Here is a 14,604-nt window from a genome sequence, read left to right as displayed (position 1 = left end):
TAGTAGAGTGTGCTAATACTGTGTTTGATTATGTGGCATGATGTGATATGCTTTTGTGATAGAATGTGTTAATGATGATGATAACATGACTATATGATGCTGTTGTTGCTATGTTGATTATGATGCATGCTTGGTGTGCATGCATTCATGAAAGGCCGATGCCTAGTGATGAACGGACTGAGTTCCAATGATGTTGTTGACTCCGGGCTTGTTGAGAGGCTTGGTTCCTTGCGGGGAACTCGGATTCTATGGTGATGAATCTGGGAGTGGTGATCCTGTAGTTGGTCACAAAATGGGTATACCGAGTCGTGTTGAGTCATGCATGGGTGTGTGCATTGCATTTGATATGTTGTTTTGTTGATGTTCATGAGTATGTTGATTATGATGATTATGATGAGCTGTGTTGGCATATGTGAAATATATTTATGTTTATATTTCTGTCGTTATATTATTATTTAATAATGTAATTCTCACCCCTTCTGCATGTGTTTATGTTCATCTATGATGAGCAATGTGCAGATAAAGAGGAGTAGCTATTGTTGAGGCTTTGAAGAATAAGTGTAGAGTTATTCTACAGAGTCGAGTCAAATGCTCTGGTCATGTGACACCGGGGTTATGGGATTCGATAGATAATTGGTTATTATTTACGTTGTTTATGATGACTAATATGTTGAGATGCTTTGTTGAGATAATGTTGAAACATTATTATGAATTGTTATATGATGAATGATAATATTTGTGTTGTTGTCCGCTGCGAAGTTTTAATTAAATAAATAATATGTTTTATGTTGTGATGCGATAAGTGTTATGTTGTAAGAAATGTAAACTCTTCTACGTGTTGTACTCTGATAATTTATTTAAATATGTCGTTTGGGTAGAAGGGTGTTACACTCATTCCAGATGAGATACGTAGGCATAAGATGCGATGTCTTAGCGAGCACACATCCCCCAACCCATAGGTCAGCCGAGCTACGAAGACTTTGATTCTCATATTCAGATGAGATACGTATGCAGTGGATGCGACATCCGCGCGAGTCATTTTCATTTAACCCCTTTTTAGTAAATAACACAAGATAAACTCACGCCCTTTAGACAAGAACTACAAAAGTGGATCCCGTAGAGTACTACGGATGCGTAGGGGTGCGAATACCTTCCCTTCGCATAACCGACTCCCGAACCCAAGATTTGGTTGCGAGACCTTGTCTTTTCCTTTCCTCTTTTCAGGTTTACTTCGAGCGTTTCCTTTCCCTCCTTTGGGATAAATAACGCACGGTGGCGACTCTTCTGTCATTTTCTTTCGCCGGTTATTTTTTCGCACACTGTATTTTTCAGGTTGCAACACTTTCCCCAAAACACCCTAGGGAAGATAGGGGTTAACATCACCTTCTTTGAGGAGGGCACCCTCGATATCAACCTTCACAATGATGATCCATTAGTCATCATTGTACAACATGGAAACTATGATATCAAGCGCATATTGATAGATATTGGTATCTCTATTGACATCTTATTTTGGGATGCCTTCCAAAACTACAACTTGACCTTAATGACAAAAAAAACCAGTGGTTCCTAATGGGGTTATCGGGCAAACATGTACAAATAATGTGACATGTAACCCTAGAGACCACATGTGGTAAGGGCGTAGACGCCAAGGCGATTAACGCTAATTACCGTATTATAAATGGCTTATCGATGTACAACACCATCCTCAGGTGACTCACCCTTAACACACTAGAGGCAGTTATTTCCACCCTGTACCTAGTTCTAAAGTATCTACTTTTGGGAGGGTGAGTCGGTCCAATTCGAGGAGACTAACAGATTGCTTGAGAATACTATTAGAATATCCTTGTGAAAGATATGGAAAATCTCGTCTTAGTTTATACCATCCTTTCTAAAGTTCCAAATACTATTCTAGAATGTTAGGACCATGAACTAGGTGCAAAAGCAGAAAGGCTCATGCCCACCGAGGACCTGGAGGAGGTATAGATAGGCCTCTTCGACCATCAGGTCACAAATATATGCATTTCAGTTTTGGAGGAGGATGAACAGAAGTTAGTCGACCAACTCATTAAGAACATTGACTTGTTCATCTGGGCTTCTTGTGAGATGTCGAAGATAGACAACAAAGTAGTGATCCATCACCTCGCCATCCACCATGATGCCAAACTAGTGACAAGGAGGAATTAAAAAGTTGGCGAGGAGGAGAAGAAGGCCGAAATTGAGGAAGAGGTGGGGAAACTATCTAAGTTCGTGTTCATTACAAAAACAAAATACCCCCACATGGCTAGCCAATGTGGTTCTAGTACGGAAAGCTAAAATAGATGGTGCATGTGTGTAGACTTCACCGACCTGAATGCCTAATGTCTTAAAGTCTCGTACCTGCTACCGTAAATTGAGTTTCATGGATGCATACTCAAGATGCAACCAGATGCGGATGAACCCTATGGATGCTCTCAAAATAGCCTTCATGTCGAATCATGTCAACTACTATTAGCCTCAAGAACGCTGATGTCATTAACCAGTGGCTCGTTCATGTTGTCTTCACCCACCAGATAGGGCGGAACCTGTAAGTTTATGTCGATGACATGATAGTTAATACTATCGAAGGGCATACCCATGCAGAAGACTTGTAGGATATCTTGCAGTCAGTCAGGAAGTAGGATATGCGCCTAAGCTCCGCCAAGTTCTCTTTCGAGGTTCAGGTTGGGAAATTCATAGGTTTCATGCTGACAAGGAGAGGAATTGAGGCTAACTTGATAAATGCCAAACAATCATCACCATGAGGAGTCTCGCTAATGTAAAAGAGGTACACTAATTTACAGACCACCTTGCCGCCCTATCTTACTTCCTCTCCTATGCCAGTGATAATGCCTTTTTTTCGCTACCTTAAAGAAGAAGCGGAGATTTGAATGGACCTCCGAGTGCAAATAGGCTTTCTGTAACACCCCAAACTGCTTTTAGGATTATCGACTAACCCCACAAACCAACACGGGTCTTTTCAGCATGCTTTTTCCTCACTCACATGCTTTCCGAGAAACTTCCAAGAAGGTCACCCATCCCAATACTACTCAAAGTCAAGCACGCTTAACTATGGAGTTCTTATCTATTGGGCTACCGAAAAGAAGATGCGTCTTATTGGTATAAGTAGTACCAATTAATCCTTATAAGCCTTTATTCAACCATGCAGTCCCATACCTGCATAGCCTCAGGATCCCTCTCATTCCGATGTGAATTCGGTTTTTCCCCTAAAAGGGGCTAGGAGTGTCTCATTGTCACGCATCATGCATCGCCAACCACTCCATCGCCCTCAGATGTTACATGTAACCACTCTTCGGCCTCTCCGACCTCGGGTGTTACATGCCCACCAGCTTCCGCTTGGTTCGTCCCCGAACCACATCGTACGGGAGAGGTTTGACTCTGATACCATTTGTAACACCCCAAACTGCTTTCCAGATTATCGACTAACCCCACAAACCAACACAGTTCTCTTTCGAGGTTCAGGTTGAGAAATTCATAGGTTTCATGCTGACAAGGAGAGGAATTGAGGCTAACTTGATAAATGCCAAACAATCATCACCATGAGGAGTCTCGCTAATGTAAAAGAGGTACACTAATTTAGAGACCACCTTGCCGCCCTATCTTACTTCCTCTCCTATGCCAGTGATAATGCCTTTTTTTCACTACCTTAAAGAAGAAGCGGAGATTTGAATGGACCTCCGAGTGCAAATAGGCTTTCTGTAACACCCCAAACTGCTTTTAGGATTATCGACTAACCCCACAAACCAACACGGGTCTTTTCAGCATGCTTTTTCCTCACTCACATGCTTTCCGAGAAACTTCCCAGAAGGTCACCCATCCCAATACTACTCCAAGTCAAGCACGCTTAACTATGGAGTTCTTATCTATTGGGCTACCGAAAAGAAGATGCGTCTTATTGGTATAAGTAGTACCAATTAATCCTTATAAGCCTTCATTCAACCATGCAGTCCCATACCTGCATAGCCTCAAGATCCCTCTCACTCCGATGTGAATTCGGTTTTTCCCCTAGAAGGGGCTAGGAGTGTCTCATTGTCACGCATCATGCATCGACAACCACTCCATCGCCCTCGGATGTTACATGTAACCACTCTTCGGCCTGTCCGACCTCGGGTGTTACATGCCCACCAGCTTCCGCTTGGTTCGTCCTCGAACCACATTGTACTGGGAGAGGTTTGGCTCTGATACCATTTGTAACACCCCAAACTGCTTTCCGGATTATCGACTAACCCCACAAACCAACACGGGTCTTTTCAGCATGCTTTTACCTCACTCACATGCTTTCCGAGAAACTTCCCAGAAGGTCACCCATCCCAATACTACTCCAAGTCAAACACGCTTAACTATGGAGTTCTTATCTATTGGGCTACCGAAAAGAAGATGCGTCTTGTTGGTATAGGTAGTACCAATTAATCCTTATAAGCCTTCATTCAACCATGCAGTCTCATACCTGCATAGCCTCAGGATCCCTCTCATTCCGATGTGAATTCGGTTTTTCCCCTAGAAGGGGCTAGGAGTGTCTCATTGTCATGCATCATGCATCGACAACCACTCCATCGCCCTTGAATGTTACATGTAACCACTCTTCGGCCTCTCCGACCTCGGGTGTTACACTTTCACCAAGGTAAATAACTTCCTCACCTTGTCTTCCATCCTCACTCGCCAGAAGGTAGAGTCGCCACTACTCATCTACCTCTCAGTTATAGACCATGTGATGAGCTCTGTCTTTTCCAAGAGATAGATAAGACAGATAGGCATGTGTATTTTTTAATCAAGGTGTTCAAGGGTGCCGAAGCACGCTATCAAAAGATTGAGAAGATGGCGTTATCCATCATCGTTGTAGCGAGGAAACTAAGACCATACTTTCAAGGTCACAAGATCTTTGTGAAGACCAACTATCATATCCTCCAATTCCTAAAGAAGTCATATTTGGAAGGGAGGATGGTATCTTCGGCGTTAGAAATCTCAGAATACGACATGCAATATGTCCCGAGTGGAAGCATCAAGTCACAAGCTATGGAAAATTTTGTGGCAGAATTTAGCTCTCCCGTAGACATGTAGACGCCCCTATAATGGGCCATGTCTGTTGATAGTGTTGGGTGTGAATATAAAAGTAAAAAATGGTCTAGAGGGGGTGGGATGAATATACCTAAATAAAGAATCAGCCTCTTTTTGAAAAATTTATCAAAGAGTTTTCAAAAGATGCAAGCAGATGGTTTGATGCGAAAATATGAAAATTATACTTTTCAAAATTTTGATCACGTTAACACTAAATTGCTTCACAAACACCAAAGATGAATATGATGAAACACAATGTATTCAATTAATTTAGTTGTATAATCCACAAGGAGTGTTTATACAACAATTCAATATAGTGAATTCCAACCTCAATTATTTCTCAGAAATTAATCACCAATTCAACTCAATAAGGTATCCAATTCTGACAAAATCTAATGTTTACGTAATAAATTGCTATCATTGAATAAACAATAAACTACGATAGAATTGAATTACCTAAGCATGCAAATACTACAACATTAAATTCAATAGTAAGAGAGAGATATGACACCTAGATTTATAGTGCTTCAGCGTTCGTCCTCGCTTTGCCTACGTGCACTCTTCAATGGTTTCCCATTGGAACCTGCATTGTTCCTTTTTATTTGAAAAATATTTGCAAGAGTTCATATAATCACCAATCCAAAATAATGCCAAGAAAATTAAAATCTCTAATCTGGATCTTGACTTGTATATAGTGTAATGCCAAACTCTTCTACGTAACCTTTACTCGATTAACGCTTCTTGAATCTTCCAATATCACCAATATGCTATAAGCCTTTGTGTGTAGTAATCCACCCTTTGATCCTACTGGTTCCTTAAGCGATTAATTTTCCGAAGATTTGAGAAGAACTTTGCCTTGTCTGTGACCTTCCGCACAGTCACTACCAAGGCAATCTAGAGAGAATAACCTACTTTTTTTCAATGGAATTTGTCAGCACCATTGACAATTACCTCAATCTTGCAAACAACCTGAGAATCTTAAACAAATCTTTAATAGCGATTAGTTTCAAGAGCGTTCCTCCTTCAATCAATTATAAATCTCTCGTTATCAAGATCTGAATCAAATTGAAGTTGAAGATGCAAGAGTTTCGTTGCAAGAACTTGAACTTTCAAAAATAGAGGAAATTGAATTTTTTCATAGAATCACCCAAAAATGAATATGATTGATTGATTCGTTACTTGAGAAACAATGACAAAAAGGTTTTAAATGTGCTTGAGATTAACCACAAAAAATGGTTGAAAAAGTTAGTTAGATTCGAATCAAGAGCATTTCATGATCTGAATCAAATGAACAAGTGAAGTGGAATAAAAGAAAAACAGAGTTTTGGCCCATTTTTCTGTTGATTTGAATCAAGTGGAAAGTGTGATTCAAATCAAACACACCATGATTCAAATCATGTGTTAAATTTGATTTGAATCAAACAGGCTGAGCCAATTGAGAAAATATGGTAAAATTGCATGATTCGAATAAGGGGTGAAGTTTGATTTAAATCAATTGATACATAGGTGACCTAGAGTTTGATGATTCAAATCATGTGTAAAATGTGATTCGAATTAATTTTTTTATAGAATTTTTGGGTTGCCTCTATCCAAAATGATTCAAATCATGATTTGTGCTTGATTTGAATCACCCCAAATCCTAATTTTTCAAGTTTTTCAAAAGACTTTGAGATTTTTCTTTCTACCTATCTTGAATCAATAATATATATTGCTCTTATTCCACTTAGTCATGCAATTGATTAAAAGCATCATGGTCAGGTTCGACCTAATCAATGGTTTATGTGTGATAAAAACGAATAATTTCAAAACTTGATCCAAAGAGGTACAATCATGAATGAGGCTCAATAATCGCAAGTAAATCAAAATAAAAGCGATAATACAAGCAACAAAATAACCATATTTGGGTTCCCCTGAATGTATTAGGGACATACAACTACAGAAGACACCTCTAACTTTAAAGAATATGGCAAATGGATAGTTCTATAGAGACCTGATGAATACTCATAGAGCACGCATTAAAATTTGAGTTCACCGCCAACAACAATCAGGCAGAGTACAATGCTCTTATCATCGACATGATCTTAGATTTAGAGATGAGAGCTTCCTGACTGAAGGCAACGAGTGACTTCAAATTGGTCATCAACCAAATCTCAAGACAGTACCAGGAGAAAGAGCCCAACTGATAATTATATGCAAAAGGTTAGAGTATATCTTCTCGTTTCACTTCTTTTAAAATATAACATGTTCCCTTCGAGAAAAACTTTAGAGAGGATCTCATGTCTAAGCTTGCCACATCTAAGACAACCAGTTTTAACAAGAGAATTATCTAGGAAACCCTCTCCTCCCCCAACATTGATTTGGGAAAGATATACTCCCTGGAAGTGGTCCCTGAATCTAGCTAGATGTCACACATGTTGCATTACCTATAGTCAGACAAACTGCCACTAGATTAATGGGAAGCAAGAAGAATCTGAAAAATAGGCTGCCAAATACACCTTACTATATGGAAAACTTTATACGATAGAAAGGGCTTATCCCATGCTACGACTCCTATGCAAGCATTAAATCTTCATGGTACTAGTAGAAGTACATAAAGGAGCCTGTAGCAGTCACATTGGTGCAAAAACCCTCACCCATAAGCTATTAAGAGTGGGGTACTATTAGGCTACTTTGATTAATAATAACATCGCCTTTGTCAATAAGTGTGATCAGTGTCAAAGGCATGTTGACCTTCACCATGCCCTGACCAAACTCATCCAGTCGATTACTTTTCCATGACCTTTCTACAAGTGGGGCATGGACATTTTGGTGGATCTATAATCTTGCATGTATGAAGTTGATGATCATACTCATAACCTTCCTAAAATTTTGATGACGACAACACCAATGACTGTTGACACTACGACAAATGACATTTTTTATGACAACGCTTTCACCTCGAACATGCCAAAAACCGAGCATATAGGTCCTGGGAGCAACATGTTTGATTTTTTTATAAAAAAATAACTTTTCCCCTTAACTCGTTAAACAGATTTTACCATAATCCTAACTTATATGTAGTCACTCCAAACTCGAACGCATCACTCTTTTGGGATCCATCTCACAAAATGGTGTTTATGTTATTGTGGTTGTTGTATGTATAAGCTTGAAAAAGTTATATATAACGGATTCCAAGTGTAGGAAAAAAAAATCAATGTTGGAACAAAAAATTACTTTAAAAGTTGGATGCATTCAATGGTTGGAACAGATAACTCCTAGAAATTGGATGCGTGCAATATTTTGAACACATAACTTCTTACACCAAAATTCTTCTTTTGTTATATTATTGTTTTTCAATATTATGTGTAAAAAGTGTAATTTAAAAAAAATCATGTTCACCTCGGTTTTTAACAAAACCGAGGGGATAACTTAGCGTGATAATTTTAGATATTGATCACCGTCCTTACATAAACCTTTATCGTCAATTTCATGATTATCAACGCTCAAGATACTAGCATTAGTAATCCATATGAAACCTACAAAATTTCCATTATAAAGGCCTTCTGATATCTCTAATTGATAAAGAAACGTCATGAAGCGCTTGAAACTATCTACATACTCCACTTTAACTTTTGTCATTAATAGTTCTCTATGATGGATTACAAGTACAAAAAATTATATGGGTTCAAGGTTTGTATTTTTAAATATTCATTTGAGCAAAAAATCATTTATTTTTCTAACCCTTTTTTTCTAACCCTTATTTTGTTTTATATCATAAATAAATAAATATAAAAGGTGAAGCATTTGATCTTGCCTAAATATAAAGGAGTCGAAGATCCAATACATGATCTTCAGGGATAAATTAATTTTTATTTTAATATTTTGTGTAAACAATGTAATATTATGGGTAAATATTGTAGTTTGTAAGCACATTATTTTTATTTACTTTTTTTGTAAACAATCTAATGAATTCAATTAAAAAACACTTTATCTTATCCCTCAGTTTTATTGTAAACTGAGATGTATGAGACGCTAGTTTTGTAAATAATAAAAATACAGATGTTGGGGTTCGAACCCACGTGCAAATTAATTTACCCCTCAGTGTTTAAAAAACTGAGGTGATAAGTTTTTACTTTTCATAATGTCCTTTAGATATTGAATTGTTAATGGTAATTTATTTAATAGTAAATTGGTTATTTGAAGTAATTTAAAACTAATCTAAAAAATGGAAAAATCAATTTAAAGATAAAAATCAATTTTTTTAAAACCAATAACCAATTGACTAAGAAGCAAAAATTAATTAATTAAGAATTAAAACGAAACTCCACGGCAAATTAAAATCAATTTAAAAATCAGTTAAAATTTAAATAGAAGTTAGCCTTAACTCGAGATTAAGAATCATTTAAAATCTAAAAATCCATTTAAACTCAATTAACATTTATTTAGTATTAAAACCAATTTTGTAATAACAAGTACCAAGAAAAGGCAAAGATAACGATCAATGTTACTAAAGCTGAGACAAAATGGATTTAGGAATGGGTGGTTGACTTTGGTCAACTAGTTTACCAAAAAGTCAACAATCGGTCTCAGTAAACCAAAAGGCATGAATCAGGGGTTTTACTAAGCACATGGTGAAAAATCAAGTCGGAAGGCTCATCAGTATTAAAGCTCCCTCTAATTAGGGTTTGAATCAATCACCAGCTTTGAATCTACAGATGCTAGTATTAACATGAATGCATGATGCACAATGGATGAATCTAAATGGATTTCAAGTCATGGGTCAGATGAGAAGTAAAAAAAGGGGAGGGCAAATTTTGGGGTACAACAGCAACCAGGTTAACTCCCCTGGATTTAGAACATACAAGATTAGGATGTGTTGATGAGGGAAATTTCACAGTATTGGCAATAGACAGCTTGGCAGATGAAGACTAGAGAAAATTAATAGTAGTATACCTACAAAATCCCATAACATCTATTGATCGAAAAACCAGGTATCGAGCATTAAGTTATGTTCTTTTGGGTTCAGAGTTGTTTAAGAAATCTCCGGAAGGAATTTTGCTGAAATGCCTCAGTGAGTCAGAGGCATACTTTGCCCTTTCAACTGTACATAGTGGAACACGTGGGGCACACCAAGTCGGTTATAAGATGAAATGGATTTTATTTCGACAAGGAATATACTGGCCTACTATGTTGAAAGAATGCGTTGAATTCGCGAAGGGATGTCAAGAGTGTCAGGTGCATGCAGGCATACAACATGTCCCTGCAAATGAATTACATTCTATCATCAAACCATGGCCATTTAGAGGTTGGGCTTTGAACTTGATTGGAGAAATTCGACCTCCCTCGTCAAAAAGACAAAGATACATATTGGTAGGAGTTGATTATTTCACAAAATGGATTGAATCCGAGCCAAGAGGATATGATCGAATTCATTCAAAAGTATATTATTTATAGGTTTGGAATTCTATAAACAATCACAACGGATCAAGGATCAGTATTTACTGGTCGGAAGATGCAGGAGTTCGCCACGGACATGGGTTTCAAATTGGTAGCGTCGACACCCTATTATGCTCAGGCTAATGGACAAGTCGAAGCTGCCAATAAGGTGACCAATGGTTTGATTAAAAAACATGTAGGGAAAAAACCTAAGAATTGGCATAAGACTCTGGACCAAATTTTATGGGCATGTCGTACGTCCCCTAAAGAGGCTACTAAGTCGACCCTTTTTCTCCTAACTTTTGGCCATGATGTTGTATTGCCAGTAGAAATCCACCTGCAATCACTAAGGATTCAGAGGCAGCATGAACTCCCCACAGAATCATATTGGAGCATGATATTGGATGAATTGGTTGATTTGGACGAGGAGAGGTTAAGTTCCTTAGAATTGCTAAGGCAACAAAAGAAAAGGATATAAGTCTCTTATAATAAGAAAGTTAAAGTTAAAAACTTTACGCCTGGAGATTTGGTCTGGAAAGTGATCCTTCTAATGGATCGAAAAGATAGAGCCTTAGGGAAGTGGTCCCCAAAGTGGGAAGGCCCTTTCCAAAATTTGCAGAGTTTTTCTAACGGTGCCTAGGAGATCGAAGAGCTCAGCGAAGATAGGAGGATTCTAAGAATAAACGAGAAGTATTTGAAAAAATACCAACTGATAATCCAAGAGGTAAAAATAAGAGGCGAGTAACCGCGTGAATAAAGCAAAAGCCAAAATGGTAATAATAAAGTCATAAGGCCAAAAGACCAATATTTATTACAAGGAGAAATTTTGTTACATCATCAGACAAATAAGAATAACATAAAAAGGGAAGATTGGCTTTAATCTGAAGATACTTGGCTTTGAGGAGCTTTAACCGCTTTTCGCACAAAGATCTTTTTGAGCGAAGGAGTTTGACGTCAGATTCAAGTTGTCGAGCTTTTTCGACAAACTCCATGGCAAGTGATAGATCTTGAGCCATCGAAGCATCATCAAAGTCCAACAGTTGTTGCTTGTCCTTTTCAGCATCAGAGATTTTGGTCTGCAGTTCTGATATTTGTTGTCTCCAGGAAGCAATGTTACGATCATGAGCATCGACTTTCTCTTTATTCTTTTATTTCGTTTGTTCCGACTCCATGACCTTATTGGTATATTCGGTAGCAACATCCCAAGTTGCAGCCTCAGAACCAAATTTTTTCTCTATCTCTCCCGTAAGGTGAGGTAGCAAGTTGTGATCAGCGACAACTTGGTCGATAATGGTCGCTATCTCCAGAATAACATTCGCCACTTCAGGGGAGGCTTCTAGCGAGTTAACCTGGCTAAGAAGATCTTTCAGAGATAAAGGGACAGAAGGATAAGCCAGCATCAATAGAAACAAATCACCCTTAAAGACTTTGTCCTTGATTTTAGAAAGGATTTCGCCCGCAGAGGTGCTCGAAGGCTGATCTTCTGACATTGAAGTGTTATGACTCTGATTAGAAGAACTCTCTCTGCAATTTAGCATTGCCTTTAAATACTCCAGTGGTTGACTTCGCCTTAAGATAGCCAACTTTTCTGCAAAAAGGGCACCAATGCTACTTGACGAAACGCCAACCGTTGGATTGTCGGCCATGGCAGGGGTTTGAGTTCGAGCATGTTCTTCGCCCACATTGGCTCTTACTTTTGTTTGGCTCTCGATGTTATCAGGGTTAGTCGCCAGATTTCCTTCAGCCGCTTCCTCTACCACCACGTCTTCGACTCCCCGTCCCTTGCCCTGAGGCTCATTCATTTCTGTCGCTGTGTGTAGACCAGCCCCGTAGGTTTCTTCATCATCAGCTAGTTCATCCTCAGCCATAGGGATTGGATTACCTTGGGCCTCATTTTCCTCGCTCGAGTCAGTTTCATGACCAGAGTATTTAAGCCTAGAGTTTGATGACCATCTGAAAGAGTGTGGGATCTTATCCCAACTTACTCCTCCTGAAACACCCCAATGGAATGGTGTATCTGAGAGAAGAAATCGAACCATGTTAGACATGGTCTGATCCATGATGAGTCACGCCGATCTTCCAAACTCCTTTTGGGGACATGCACTATTGACAGCAGCTTACACACTTAACCGTGTTCCATCCAAAAAGGTTGAGAAGACACCATATGAGATATGGAGTGGTAAGAAACCACATATGTCTTACATGAACATTTGGGGTTGCGAAGTTTATGTGAAACGACAAATTTCAACTAAGATTGAGCCCAAATCTGACAAATGCTTATTTGTGGGGTATCCTAAAGAAACAAGAGGGTATTACTTCTACAATCCTTCTGAGGGCAAAGTGTTTGTCGCTCGAACTGGAGTTTCCTAGAGAAGGATTTTATTTCCAAAGGAATCAGTGGGAGGAAAGTAGAGCTTGAAGAAATTCAAGAATCACAAAGCATCGATACACTTATGGAGGAATTAGAGCAGGAAACACAAGTAGTTGTGGAAGAGCAACCTGCTCAAGTAGAACAAGACCAGCGTAGGTCAAGCAGGATATGTCACCAACCTGAGAGATATGGATATCTCATAACTGATCAAGGTGATGTATTACTCATGGATCAAGATGAGCCTGTGACCTACCAAGAGGCCATAACTGGTCCCGAGTCTGAGAAGTGGCTAGAAACAATGAAATCTGAAATGGATTCCATGTACACAAACCAAGCTTGGACCTTGGTAGAGCCTCCTGTAGGAGTTAACCCTATAGGATGCAAGTTGGTCTTCAAAAAGAAGACTGACATGGATGGTAAGGTACATACCTATAAGGCAAGACTGGTTGCAAAAGGATATAAACAAATTCATGGGGTTGACTATGATGAAACCTTTTCACTAGTTGCAATGCTTAAATCTGTTCGGATTTTACTTGCTATCGCAGCATATCATGATTATGAAATATGGCAGATGGGTGTCAAAACTGCTTTCCTTAATGGGAATCTTCTTGAGGATGTGTACATGACACAACCTGAAGGATTTGACATACCAGAAGAAGCCCAAAAGATATGTAAGTTACAAAGATCAATCTATGGATTGAAGTAAGCTTCCAGAAGCTGGAATCTTCGTTTTGATGAAACGGTAAAATAATATGGATTCATCAAGAATGAAGATGAGCCTTGTGTCTACAAGAAGGTTAGTGGGATCATGATCGTTTTCCTGGTATTATATGTAGATGACATATTACTCATTGGAAACGATGTCCCTACCCTGCAACAAGTAAAGTCTTGGTTGAGGAAATGCTGTTCTATGAAGGACCTAGGTGAAGCAGCCTATATATTAGGAATCGGAATCTATAGAGATAGATCACAAGAACTGCTTGGCCTAAGTCAGAGTACGTACATAGACAAAGTGCTGAGACGCTTTAATATGCATGATTCCAAGAAAGGATTCATACCTATGCAACATGGCCTGTGTCTATCAAAAACACAATCCCCTTCAACTAAGGAAGAAAAGGATCGCATGAATAAAATTCCACATGCATCTGCAATAGGATCTATCATGTATGTCATGTTATGTACTTGACCAGATGTCTCGTATGCTTTAAGTGCAACGAGTAGGTACCAATCTGATCCTGGTGATGCCCATTGGGTAGCTGCCAAGAATATTGAAATTCTAGTTATCAGACTTTGGATGTCACACTGGTTGTTATGACATCCAATTCTGCACAGACAGGGATTATGCAGAACTTAACAGTAAGTGCAGTAAATAACACAAGTAATTGTTCACCCAGTTCAGTCCAACATGACCTACATCTGGGGGCTACCAAGCCAGGGAGGAAATCCACTATTAGTAGTATCAATTCAAAGCTAAACTCACCCGTTTACAACTTATCACTTAATCCCTACCCAATGCAATTTCAATCTTAATCTAAGATCAGAGTTCCTACTCACTCCCCCTCAATCACCTCAGTGATATTAAAAACACTTTGAAGTCACACTTCAAAAACAACTCTTGGTTATGCTTCACAGCTTAAACCAAGATACACAGCACTCACGCTTAAAAGCTTCGAGTGACACAACACTTACAACTCAATGAACACCCTATGCCAAAGCAATCATCT

Source organism: Lathyrus oleraceus, chromosome 7 (genome assembly GCF_024323335.1).
Source record: "Lathyrus oleraceus cultivar Zhongwan6 chromosome 7, CAAS_Psat_ZW6_1.0, whole genome shotgun sequence".
NCBI classification, from domain to species: domain Eukaryota; kingdom Viridiplantae; phylum Streptophyta; class Magnoliopsida; order Fabales; family Fabaceae; genus Lathyrus; species Lathyrus oleraceus.
Note: the sequence above shows the minus strand (reverse complement) of the source record.